The sequence below is a fragment of the Nannospalax galili genome, unplaced genomic scaffold (assembly GCF_000622305.1).
Source record: "Nannospalax galili isolate Female #2095 unplaced genomic scaffold, S.galili_v1.0 scaffold146, whole genome shotgun sequence".
Lineage (NCBI taxonomy): Eukaryota > Metazoa > Chordata > Mammalia > Rodentia > Spalacidae > Nannospalax > Nannospalax galili.
In genome coordinates, this window is record NW_008357929.1 from 1633982 (window position 1) to 1648307 (window position 14326).

Sequence of the window (14326 nt, forward strand, 5' to 3'; positions counted from 1 at the left end):
GCAGAGGACAGAAGAGGCTGTCAGATCCCCTGGAACTGGACTTACGGACAGTTGTTAGCGGCCATGTGGGTGCTGGGATTCGAACGTGGATCTTCTGTAAGAACAACCAGTGTTCTTAACTGCCAAGCCATATCTCCAGCCCCGTCACTATCAATAGTTACATCAAGGCCTAGTCTGTGGCTCAATCAACTTAATCAATATATACTCTTTGACATTTAGACATTAGTATTCTTCCTTTAAAAAAAAATATTAGATACTAAGGGCTGGAGAGAGGAATCAGTGGTTAGAAGTATTTGCTGTTCTTGCAGAGGACCTAGGTTCAGTTTCCAGCACCCACATGGCAGTTCACAAATGTAAGCCCAGTTCCAGGAAATCTGACTCCCTCTTCTGCTTTTCACAGGCACGTGGCATGCACACGGTACACATACACATGCAGGTACTCACACATACAGATAAAAAAAAATCTTTAAAAATCAGATAGAATGTTGGGATGAGTTCCTCAGGGAGGTCTTTGTTCACAGTTCCATTAGGACAGATTTTGAGGATTAATCCCTAGATGTGAAGCTGCTAAGCAGATGAGATGCACTATTTTGTTTGTTTTAGAGACAGAGTCTATGCTGCCCAGGTAGACCCGAACTGGCAATCCTGCCTTGGTCTCCCGAGTGCTGGGATTGTACGTGTGTCACCATGCTCTGCTGTTGATATGCATTTTAGAAGAATTTTGACATGTGTTACCCGCCTGTACGCCACAGTTTATACTTCAACCAGTAGCATAGAAGGGCACCCACTTCTAGAATCTATACTTACACTGTAGGTATGGCATTAAAAACAAAACTAAGCCAAATCAAAATTTACCAACAGGCTAGATCAAAAACAGTATTACAGGTCTTCCTTCCCTCCAGCCCCCCCCCCAAAAAAAACCCCAACCCTTAAAATTAACAAAGTAAAACAAATTTGAGATAGTATTATCTTCATTTTCCTGATGAGAAGCAGACTTGATGCAAGTCAAATAACTTGGCAGGAGGACCTGTAGTTGGTTTGCATGCTATGCTGGCTCATTAATGTGACCCAGAGTTTCCCAATTGGCCTGTGGGGACATGCTGGTGTAATATCACTTGCAGATCCTCTCATTTCCTGGGTCTGCCAATGGTGGCTGTCAGCTGGGGAGGGGCTTCCTGTGTCTGAGCTCCTTCAGTTCTTACTGCTGGACCTTGACTGTACTCCGAGATGAAATGACAAGGAAGCACAAAGAACTAAAGGGCAGACCCGGGCTGTCTCATGGTGCAGGGCAGCAGTGTGCTCTGTGCCATGTCTGACCTATGGCCCTACTCTGGGGTGGCAGACAGTGAACTAGGCAATAGCAATTGAGTGCGTTTCAACGGAGGAAATGGGGCATGCTGGAAAGATGCATGGGAAATGTTTCAAGGAAGAAATGAAGTTTATTCTTTTTTTATTTTTGAGACAGGGTCTCACTATGCCAACTTGGTGGCCTGGAACTCACTATGTCAAGCTGGCTAGCCTTTAACTCACAGAGATCTGCCTGTCTGTCTCTACAGTGCTGGGATTAAAGGCGTGCCACCACACCCCACTGGAATGGACTTTTAAGCTGAGACCTGATGATGGATGGGCGAGAGAAGGGCAGAAATGGCAGAGAAGAGCCTGAAAGATGGCTCATCAGGTAAAAGTGCTTGTCGAGCAAACCTGATGACCCCGTCCCAAGGTGTAAGGAGAGAAACAATTCCTGAAAGTTGGTCTCTGACTTTCACATGTGTACCATGGCGTGCAAGTACACAGACAAAGATGCACATGGTGGGGGTGAGAAAAACAGAAAAATTAATTAAAAATGAGTTTAGGTTAAAAAAAAACAAGAAAAGGTGGTAAAGAGTTTCAGGCAGAAGAAACAGATTTTAAGGAGGGCTGAGGGAGTAGTGCGACAAGGTTAATCAGCCCAGAAGCCCCAGTATGGTGGGCAGATGGGGTGGGGTCTGCTAGGCAGGGAAGCTGGGAAGGCTTCAGCACACTGGCTGTGGGCAGAGACAGTCAACGGAGTTTACTCTATAACTCTATCTGGCAAATTCAGCAAAGGGACATAAGCAGTTTTTGTTTACTTCAAGCAAGTAGCTTACACTGAACACCTCTGAGCACACTGCCGCTAACTTTTATTAACTACTCAGCAGAAAGGAACAGACTTCATCTTTACTGTAGTATGCTACAAATTTTCCAAGCCATGCTGGGAAGCAGATCAGATCAGATGAGCAGAGGGCTCCTTTCACGGAAGGCCCTTTGGCCTGATGACCCCACAGGGAATCTAGGTTTGTTTCTTGAACTCTGATTCTTGACTCTACTTTGTATTTCTTGGTCCTTCTGGGGTTTTTTAGACTGCTTTGTTAGATTTTATATACCTTTATAAGCTACCTGAATATGGCAGAAAAAAAAAGCGAAATAACTGAGTGCTGCGGTGTACGCCTATAATCCCAGTCCTTCACGTGTATCTTCACTCATTCATTCCACCTCTCATTGCCTAGACAGTCAGCTACTATGCAACAGAGCAGACAGCAAAATAAGAAGTCTGATCTAGAAAAGAAAGCAGACATTAAACAGAGAAATGAGTACCATGAACTCTCAAAGGGCAAAATCAGCTACATGAAAAAAAAAAATACATGAAATGAGACAGATTTTTAAAAAATACTACTACTTTTATTTTATTTATGTGTATCAATGTATTGCCTGCATGTAAGTGCACCTGTGTCATGCAATGCCCGAGGAGATCAGAAAAGGGTGCCAAATCCTCTGGAGTTGTAGACAGTTGTTAGCTGCCACGTGGGTGCTGGGATCTAAACCCAGGTCTCTTGTAAGAGCAGCCAGTGCTCTGAACTCCTGAGCCATCTCTCCAGCCCCATGAGACAGACAAATAGGAAGGATCCCTTTCAACAGAGCTGGAAGTAGGGGCTTTATTTTTTGTAACACTTCGATTAAATTCTTTCTCTGGTTTATTTTTCACACTTACAGACTTACAGATAATAAATAAAATAATATTCCTTACATAGGAATGTATATCGTTCTATCAAATCGCAAAATGAATTAGCAGCAGGAAAAACTAGATTGATCTTTTAAAATGTTGGCGCTCCCTCTACAACAGCAGCTGTAATAGCTTTTTCTAAGATCAGAGGCCCAAAAGGGCTCTGAATGGTTTTGGCTGGAGTGAATTTATAAGGGACAGACCAGAAATGTATATAAATAGGGTATGACAGTAATCCAACACATTTCAGTAATACATTTGACAACTGTATAATAATTTAACAATACAGAATAAATGTACTGAATAAGGAAAACAGCACTATTTGTAGACCTAGTGATTTTCTTGAGCTAAAAATATTCTTTTGTAATTCATCCACTCACTCATGTAAATAGGATCATGGTTTATGCTGAGGGTTAAATGATGATTCATTTCCAAGCCTGTATGAAAAACTGAATTACATTTTAAATTATAGGATCTTTTTACCTCTGCCTTTCTTTTACCCAAGGTTACTGCATTAGAGAAACTAATAGAAACTGGGGCTGGGGGTTGGGGGAGCGTTGCCAACACGTTTCCAAGGACTGTTTCTTCCTTGAGATGTAACACTGCTTTGCTTACTAAATACCAGTTTTAGTGTAGCTCCAGTAAAGGAAAATTTTCTATACATATTAGGAACAAAGAGAAACACAACCTTTAATTTGATGTCTATTTATTGCACTGAGTAAATATAATTTAAATAACCTGACTTCTAAATAACTTCCTGGGGAAATGTGGCCTTTCTGTTTAAGCTAAGTGTCAGGAGGGCTATGAAATGTGACACCAAATCAGGAAAGCTTTATATTCTGAGCGGCTCTGCAGATAACTGGCTTATACAAAAATTAATCTCATACTTCTTGGCCATTCTTCCTGAATAAATGATTTTTAAATTACAAAATAAAATTTCCTTTCTTCAAAAACAAAAGAAAACCTAAAACCTTCATCAAACCAAGTCAATTTAACTTTAATTTCCTGCATAAATCCCACACTGAGCTTTGAAATGAGTTTTGGGGACTGTCTCTACAGATAACTGTTCTGAAAATGTCTCCCTGGAACCTTATTAGGAATTTTCTATTTCTCAACCAGTCTTAAGCTATAGATATGGCAAGGCAGCAGAACACTGATTTAATTTCAGAACTTAAGGAAAATGAAGACATAAAACTTATTTCAAAAAGATTAAAATTTAAACTACATTTAAGAGGAATACAAGAAATAGCAAATATTTTTATTTATTATTGATTATACTCAGGATTTGGAGGTTGTCTTATAGTAAAAACACTTTTTCAAGGAAGAACATAGAGATTAGATCTGCCTAAAATGAGGTTCTGAAAATCAATCTGAAAGACTCTTACTAATGTAGGAGGAAGATAAGAAGGAACTGCTATTTAAGAAAGAGATAATAACAGAATGCATAACACAACACCAAAATGAACCCAAGCCTGTTATTGACCTCCTCTGCCAGGGCAAAACAGAAGGTGACCCTCCAATGGTGCTACAGCAACTCATTTAAACTAAGGGAAAGGCATTTGTACGGAATCAAACTTCAGAGAAAGGTGATTCCAAAGCTTTGATCCCATCCATGACAATCAGAGTCTCCAAAGCATACCTGAGCATAGTCCAATCTCTTAATCTACTTCTCAGACCACTGGAGGGCAGGGCCACCCACTGAATCCACCCATTCTTCCTCAATCCCCTAACACCTAATGCCTGCCACAGGGGAGACCCATACTTTTATTTTTCCTACTTGAGCCAGATGGTTTAATTTTCTAATCCTCTCATTTTTTAATTTATAGAACTCTATAAAAAAATCCCCAGCTTTATTCACCTATGCGAAACAGAGTCAATGATAAAAAGTGAAGCTGGGACATAAAGCCACCCATCTTGAGCAGGGTGTGGCAGCACACGCCTTTAATCCCAGGACTTGGGAAGCAGAGGCAGGCGGATCTCTGTGAGATGAAGGCCAGCTGGGGCTACAGGGAGACCCTGACTCAAAAAGACCAAAAAAGAGCCACCCATCTCAGTAGGTTTTAAGACAACCTACTGAGAATTGTGTGTGTGCCTTTTGGGGTTGTGTAACCCTGAGACTGGTGCTTACCAGTGACTGCATTTCCCTCTCTCCCGCTGGGGTCTGCACCCTTAGTCAAGGAGGGTCTTTGCAAAAGGACACTTCTACAGGGACCAGGCTTACAACAGGAAGAAGGGAGACACATGGGCCTACTTCAAAGAAAAAGGAGTGGAGGGGCTGTGGAAGTGCTGCTTAGGTCTGCCTGGCAGACACCATGTCGGGCTGCATCAAAGCAGCCTGGAAACCTGGGGCTTGATGTGAATATGTTTTATTTTTAAATGTCAGCAACTAAGACAAACTGCACACAGCAGCCCAGACAGAAACACCTCTTCAGGGCCTGCTCTGGTGGCTGCTGTTTCCGACTCTTGGGTCTGGGCAAATGATCTCTTCTGGGGAGAAGGTGCCTAACTCTGCACATGCTGCTCCCCAATTCTTCATCTCATATACAGACACTAACAAGCAACGGGAGCTGGGGGGAGAGCTCAGTGTAAGAATGCTTTCCTAGTAGGCATGAAGCCCTGGGTTCTAGAACTGCCCAAACCCCCAGACAATGGTATATCAACAATAAAATGTTTCCACGAACATGTCCTCTTACCCTTCTCTTCATGGACCGCTCCACATGGGGGAGGGGCTTCTCCATGTACACTCTGGGGCTCTCATGATCTACTACCCTGCCTGTCCACCTCCCATTTCACTGCAGTGACTCCGCAGCCTTCAGCTTTATGTTCTCTGTATCAAAAGTGGTGTCCAAATAAACTCCTACAATCCATGAAAAACAACTCTATCCTGAGACTGCGGGTTCACACTCTATAACAGAAGCAGTAGTTGGGCAAGTCCAGTCTTGAGAGGAATCAGAACAAAGAACGTGAACTTGAACCCCAACAACTAGTAAGACCCATCTGCTCGTCATATCCGTGGCTCCAAAATCTAACTGAGTAATAGAGATGATAGCTGTCTCTTCATGTGAATATGTATTATGGTTATAAATAGAGACATAGGAACTGAAGAATCCCTCCAATGCAGGGCCGATGTCATCAAACGCCCACAGCTTAGAGGGCTCTGAGTCAGGCATGCTTTCCCTTTCCTCCTATGACAGGAGAGAGTGTAGCTCTCAGGGACTCCCGCAGTGCCTCCTGTTCACCCCTTGAGATGACTAAGTGTGACAATATGTACGAAGACTTTCTGCTGACTGTGCACACCATGGTTCACGACACTGAATGACCTTATTTCTAGAACAAACTTCTCTATATTAACACCTCTGTTACTAAATTGAGACCAAATTTCTTCTTCCTGCCCCTTCAAATCACTGGTTAATGTTACAAAAAGAAATTTCTACACTTACAAAATGTTTATGTCCTTATTACATTAGCAGTATACACACACCAAGAGACTAATCATAACAATTCTTAGAAGCTGTGCAGAGCTTTCGCCTGGTTGGGGTACATGTCTACTAGACCAGTGTGACTAGGTGATGAATAATATTCACGGCTCCCCCGTAGCCCACAAAATGTTTACATTTGCTTAAGTGCTTACTGGTAAAACCTTCAGTAAATTTGAAAAATGTCTTCTGTAAATCCCTATAATACTTAAGCTAAACCTTGTTCTTTAAGTTAATAATGCCAACTAAACAATCCATTCATTTCATTTCTAAAACTCAATCTTTATCATTCATTTTAAAAACAAAGTACTGGCTGACCCCAATTCCAAGTGTTTTAATTTATCCTTCCTAAATAACCTTTCGCTCAGTTCTTATCGGGTAATCTTTCCTGCTTACAGCCCACACCTAAAGCTTACAAGTTACGGATCACCCGCATCTGATCCATTAACTTGGAAAAACAACTAATGTTGACATGTATTATTTCCCTGTCAGTATCATCAAGCTGGGAAAAGGAAAACTGAAAAACTGAAATATTTGAAATGTCTTTTCAAAATAACAAGACGAAAGCTGAGTCCAGGGCCTCCTTCAGGACTCACATACTGTCCTCCTGTCCTTGAAGTATCTTTTGCCCTCTCAGAGACTTATTTTATTCCCATCTATTTATTAATTTCATTTAACAGGTATTTCTGGGTTGCCCGCCTCTGGCTGCTAAGCATTCTGTGCACCCAATTTTTCCACTCAGATTATAAAGCTTTCAGACAGTGCTGGTAACATCACAAGTGATTAGTAAATTCTTGATGAGTTGAATTACCAAAGGAATTACTGAATTCTGAAACATACAGAAGAAACAACAGGCCTTGACATTATTAAGATAAATTTTAATTAGGACAGACCAAGAAAAAGGGGTACCACTTAAAAACTACATGTGTAAAGCACACTGGAAATTTAAAGAGGAAGAACTTTAAGTCTGATGAAGATAATGGATCAAAGGTGTCTGCATCTTTCTGTACTCTATGAAAACAAGGGAAAGAGAAAATTCCAACTCTGACAGAACAGTGAAACACTGCCAGGGAAGAGCTGCCAAGTGGGGGAGAGGAAGAGAGGACACAGGCCTCCTCAGCTGAAACAGAGCAGAGGACTGAGTGAAAACTACATTTAAGAATCTTTAAGTCTTGACTATAAAACACAGACATAACCTTGATGCAAGTACATGCTGGGGGTGGGAGGGGTAGATTACAGCTTCAAAGTTACAGCATTGAATCAGGGCTGGAGATGAACATCAGGCCAAACACAAGCTAAAGTTAGGCCAAGCTTCCGCAGCACAAGCAGCTTTGGTATCCCACCTCTAATGATCAGCTGCCACTACTAGCCTTTGCTTTACCTCAGGGGTCTGGATCAGGGGTAAAGTACCAGGCTCACACCTGGGCCACTGAACTTTCTTCTCAAAGCTCTGGAGTTAGAGAATTGAGCTGGAGACAGGACTAAGGGTGCTGTGTGAATTGAAGTCAAAGAGGGATGAGAAAAGTGCAGTGCAATACTGAAAAGAGCAGAGATGGCTAGTAAGGGTGGAGGCAGGGCGCCACTGGGCATGCTAAGCAACCAGTCTTTCAGAAGAGAAGAAACAGAATGGGACCTGGATGCAGCTGATTTAGAATCTGTCTAGGAGAGGAGACCCACCTGTCCAAATGCTAAGCCAGAGAAGAGTGACCTCATGGGTAGTGGCTGGAGGAGTCCTGAGAGAGGCCTCAGGGAGAGTCTGAGTACAACAACCTGCTCTCAGCAAAGCTGGGCAGAGCCTGGAAGACCATTTGGTAAACAGGGGTTCCACAGGTTCCCAACAACTACCCCAAACAGTTGTTAGACAATGTAGCTCTAATCTGCTATGGAAGCATATTTGCTTTTATCCTCATAAGAACTAAGGTAAACGTGAGGATGAACTATTGGGAACATGACTTTTAACCACTCCTCTGGCTACTGGAAAGGCAAGAACAAATGAAACCCAAACCCAGCAGAAGAGAAGAAATAACAAAAATCAGAGCAGAAATTAATGAAATAGAAACAAAGGAAATAATACAAAGAATCAATGAATCTAAAAGCTGGTTCTTTGAAACACCGAACAAGATAGACAGGCCCTTAGCTCAGTTACCCAAAAGAAAGAGCACCTCCAAATCAACAAAATCAGAGATGAAAGGGGAAACATCACAACAGACACCCAAAAGATCCAGACCATTATCAGGGAATATTTTAAAAACCTATACGCTACCAAATTTGAAAATCTGAAAGAAATGGATGGATATCCAAAATCATGGGAACCACCAAAGTTAAACCAAGAGAGATCAACAGGTTAAACAGGCCCATAACATATGAAGAAGAAAAAACAAACAAACAAAATCTACTAAATTCATTCTATTCTATTAGGAGTGTACAAGGAGATGGGGAGCCTCACTGGGCAGGAGATGTTCCAGGATACTGAACACCTATGTGATATAAAGGGCAGAAAGAGTGACAATATGAAAGCAGCAGAGAAGTCGGAGGCCCAGGGAACCTCAGAAGCAAGCCCCTTCTTGACTTGGCATATGACAAATCCTAGTTACTAGCACAAGTGGTCAGCCAATCTGAAGCTATGGGTCCTCAGGTTAGGGCACAGGCAACTCACATGCAGCCCTGGGGGAATGGCTGCTGTGGTTTGGCTCCAAGTTAATAGGGCTAAACCCTGTGGTGAGAAGCTGATAGCAGAGGTTAAGACAGTTCCATTATGAGCCACCCTGGAGTACTTCTCCCCAGACTTCCTCCCAGGCAGACGCAAGAGCTCTTTAGTCAGAAGCATGTGGGCTCCAGCGTCTCCATGTCCATTTGGGATGCTTCCTGAGTGGTGTGATTCTGTGTGCACAGTCACCAAGTGGCCCCATGCCATTAAAGAGCCTGATAAATAATTCTACCACAATGGCCCCAGAGCTGAAAGAAAAAGCAGAAAGCTTCAGGGTCAAATGTTTCCACAGGAATCACATTTGGTTAATAGAAGCTGAAAGGGATGTTTCTATTAACTATGTGCAGTTATTATAAGGCATCAGTCACCCTAGAATACACAGTAGGAACAGTAAAGAATGGTATCTCTGTATGTTTTAGGACATGTTTAGACATGCCATCTTAATATAAGGACACCGTTTCCTTTGCTAGTGTAGAAAACGGGAGTGGTGTTTTCTATACAGGGTTGGAATAATAATTTTTTTTTTTTTTGAGACTGGGTCTCCCTGTAGCTCCTCCAAATGGCCTAGAACTCATGATACAGACCAGGCTGGCCTCTATCTCACAGCGATCAACCTGCCTCTGCCTCTCCTGAGTGCTGGGATTAAAGGTGTGCTGCTGTAAGAGAGATAAAAGGGTTAGATTTTTCTTTCTGGTGCCAGGAGACCCAGCGCCTCACATACACTAAACATGAACTGTGCCACTGAGCTATCTCTGAAATTGGCATTTTGTTGTACTTATTTAGAGCTCTGCTTTTCTGTTTTGAGACAGGGTTTCAATGTGTAGCCCAGGCTGTCTTCAAAGTTGTGATCCTCTTTCCTTCACCTTCTGAGTTCTGGGATTAAAGCCATGTGCCATTATGCCTAACTACAATTAGCATTTTATAAAGGCCACTGACAGATAATTAAAACTTAATTATAGTTCTCATGATATAAATTTTTAAGTTTTGTTTTTATTAAACTACATTTTACCTCTATTTCCCTCTGTTCTAGTTTGCTTTCTATTGCTGTGATAAAACACTAACCAAAACCAACTTGAGGAGGAAAGGGTTTATTTAGTTTACATGTTCCAATCACAGTCCATCAGTGAAAGAAGCCAAGGAACTCAAATAGGCCAGGAACCTGGAGGCAGGAGCTGAAGCAGAGACCATGGAGGAACAGTACTTACTGGGCCATGTTCAGCTTGCTTTTTATACAAACCAGGACCACCTGCCCAGGGGCGGCACCATCCAGTGGGCTGGGCCCTCCTACATCATTCAATAATCAAGAAAATGCCCCACAGACATGGCCACAGGCCTATTCAATGGAGGAAGCGCCTCAATTGAGGTTCCCTCTTCCCAGATGTGTCAAGTTGACAACCAAAGCCTAACCAGGACACCTTCTTTGTTCCTAAAGAAAAAAAATTACAGAAAATTTCTGCTGTTTAAATGTAAAGAGTATGTTTTCATTACTTAAAAAGTAATCAATTAATTAACTACACTCAACATCACTTTTTACACCCCGCCCCCATGTGAAATAAGCTATAGGGAAGGCAGTGCACTGAAAGGGCAGATAAGCAGTCCTGTGCTGGGAAGGAAGGTTGTCCCAGGCCTTGGTGCATTTTCTTTTTGAAGCCCCGAGGAATCTCGATGTATTTAGTTCATGTGGGTCAGTCCTAAGGTAAAAATGTACTAGACTCCAAACTGTCCTTCAAAATCCCCCGATGTCATTCATAAAGTGCATACTAGGTTATTCCATACTGGTCTGGCAAATAATGACTATACTCACTAAAATTCGAGAATCACCAAGTTAAATTACAGGAGCGAACACAAACAAGGGCTCTATGTAGGCAGCTGAACATTCAAAGCACTCTGCTGGCAGGAGGCTTGCAGGGGAGCCGTGGGGCTAAAGCCTGCTTCTTCCCTCCCGCCTTCACGTTCAGATCCACCAGGCTGAATAGTCGTTCTTTGGGTTGGTGCTGTCAGAGGGTTTGGCCCAACAGAAGAACCACAAGGTTTCTGGGATTATGTTCTAATTCTCCTTTGCTTCTTTGCCTTATAAGGATTACCCAAGACTAGTATAAAAGCAGACACTAGGTCAATGCCATAGAGGAAGCAAGAGACATTCCTTAGGGAACAAAAACCATAGAAGGGAAAAGAAGCAAAAAGGCAGAGGGGCTGAGGCAAAGCTGGACGGGCAGAGTCTGGGGCGACCGGTGGTCCACAGAAGAGCAAGAGAGGCTTGGAAAGCAGGTACCCAGCATCCTCTCATCAGCCTTGTGGTACACGTCAACACTAGAACTTCAGCTCCCGTGACCTCCCCGGTTTAAAAAATCATGACCATCTACTGGAACTTATAACAACTCTCTATTTTCCCTCATGTGATCTTTTTGCCCAGGGATTCTTAGAATCTGAACCTGGCCAATGTCCCACACTCATGACTCCCGTTAGGCTTCCCAGGTCACACTGAACTTAAAGCACTTCTCTCCAGTCTCTTCTAATTCACTCCATACACTCTGCTTGCTCCTTGGGGTCTGCTCGGTGCTTTGCCCTGGCCACTATGTGCAGTCTAGTCTTCACTTTACTCTCCACAGATCTGGTCTTTTGGTTTGTCAAGGTGAATTCCTCTTATATTGTTCTAAAAGTGCTTAAATTACATTTATTTGTTTAGTTACTTATTTAGTATGTGTGCGTATGCACATGCGCATGTACCACAGCACTCCTGTGGAGGGCGGAGGACAACTTGTGGGAATCAGTTCTTTCCTTCTACCATGTTGGGCCCCAGGGACGGAACTGAGTCGTCAGGCTTGGTGGCAAGGGTCATTCATTACCCGCAGAGCCATCTTGCAGGCTTGCACTGCTCTCCTTTAAAGCTCATTTTCTTTTCCTCATTCACCCATCCTCCACTCCTGGCCTTCTCACTTCCTGGAGAGCCTATGTCATGTGTGCCTTTGACAGAAGTCAAGGAATCAAGAAATACTCTACTTCAGTGTTTGTCCAGCCTGAGAGGTCATTTCCATTCTCTATGGCTTTGCTACATGTGATGTATCATGTATGCTTCAAAACACCAGCATTCCTTTATCTGTATCACATGGTAGAGATCACAGGTTGGGGACTCAGAAAATATATAAACGATTTTAGGTGCTGGAGACAACAGAATTGGTCTATCTCTGAAGAACTCATAGTGCAACAGAGACGAAGCCCTGGGAAGCAGAGGCCACACTGCTGAGCAGTGCTGGACACAGACATGTACTTTTTAAAGCATCAAAAGCAATACGACAAAACCTACACCACCAGGAGGTAAGCTACCTAGGCCTTGAAAGGGCAAAGCTGCAGGCCTGGAAGAGAGGAACGAGCACGCAGCACTGGGGGAGAAGCAGCAGTTCCATGCAGCCGTACGGAACACAGAACAGATGGAACAAGCGAGCACAGTATGGGATGAGGCTGAAAGGAGCGCAAGGGACCAGATTCTTCTGTTGTGATGAAGAGTCAAAAGAAAATATTTTGTCTTAAATATATTTGGTTTAGAGGCTTTAAGTCCAAAACCAATGTAATCATTTAAGGAAGATACATCTGCCAGTGGAGTGGAAATGAGAGAAAAGGAGGGGGCTGAAGGCAGAGAAGCCAGCCGGGCTGCTAAGAAACCTGCGCAGAACTGACCGTGGCCTGCAGAACAGCAGTGTGTGACACCACAGACACCAGGGCAGTCCATGAGGCAGAGCGGACACGAACTGTCGTACAGTTAGAAGAGAGGATAAGAGAAAGTTGAGGCCTGCCTCCAGCACCTGGCTGTAGAAAACAAAAGGAAAAGGAGAAGGAAAAGAACAAACATGGAGACACACCGAGCCTGAGATGCCTGCAGGGTACCAACAGAGTCTTCAAAGGCCCTGGGCTCAGAACAGTGATCCAGTCTGGAGGAATGAACAGTGTGGAGTGTACAGGAGAAAGGGAGACGAGGAGGCCAAAGATCACTACCTATGAACCGACGGGAACGTAGGGATAGGAAGAAGAGCTGAGTAAAGGACAGACAGAATGGCTTCTTAGGGATCTTAGTTCTTACCCAAAATTTCACACTTCCGTAGTTGGACCCTGTAAAACACAGAACTAAATCTTGGTCATCACTGCACTTCAGAGTCTACCACAGTGTCTGTCTGAGTGCACTGGACCTGGACAGAACTCAGGGTCCGTTCATGTATATGTGCTACCATCTGCTCAATGTGATTCTAAGAACCACTGCATCATTTGTCTCTCACAGACATTCTCTGTGCAGGTAGGACGACAGTGGCAGCAAAAGGAGAGAATCAGTGACTTACCTGCCTGTCTGCTTTCTACGGAACAGCTTCTGCCTCCAGTCATGACAACAGAGCTTAGACTGCCACTCCAAATCTCGTTTGTGCTTTTGCTTCCATCTCTCTCTCTCTCTCTCAGACCTCTTCCTAATAATGTACTTTTATTTACATTGTTTTGATACCTGTGATTACTGTCTCTAAGGCAGCAGTGCTATTAGATGCATAGGTTAGGAAATGACCCCGTTTTACATATAAAGAAGCAGTAGTGTTGGAAAGATTAATTAATTAAATAACCTGCCAGTCTTAGAAGCAGTTAGATAACCTCACTAGCTAGAGATTATCACATGAGGAATATCTGGAGATCGAATGAAATGTTTTGTATACTACGAAAAATTTAAAAACTGCCAATTAACTTTTTCTAGTCACCAAATTAAAGTTGGCTTATGTTCAGTTCTAACTTTATGATACAGTACACTTATCTGACGTTTGCTTTTATTACATGACACTGAGTTCACAGGTTCAACTTGTCGGGTGAGTTTACTCTTCAGTGTGAGTTTCTAATATGTGACAGGAAGATGCTCAGCTTCCTGTTGACAGCAATCCTTATATCCATGACATTTTCTCAAGAGCTGTCTAAACAAGCTAGCTGATTTTATCTTTTCCAAATTCAAAGAAAAATTAGGTAAGAATGCCACTGTAAAAGAGCTACATACGGGCTGGAGAGATGGTTCAGCAGTTAAGAGTACTGGCTGTTCTTGCAGAGGACCTGGATTTGGTTCCCAGCACCCACATGGCAGCTAACAACCATCTATAACTCTAG

General features: G+C 42.9%; 1 protein-coding gene across 1 annotated transcript in view; it reads right to left on the minus strand.

The window, feature by feature from the left end:
• The window catches only part of LOC103752045 (protoheme IX farnesyltransferase, mitochondrial), a 128566-nt gene that overhangs the window by 18282 nt on the left and 95958 nt on the right, over positions 1-14326 (minus strand). The window lies entirely within an intron of this gene.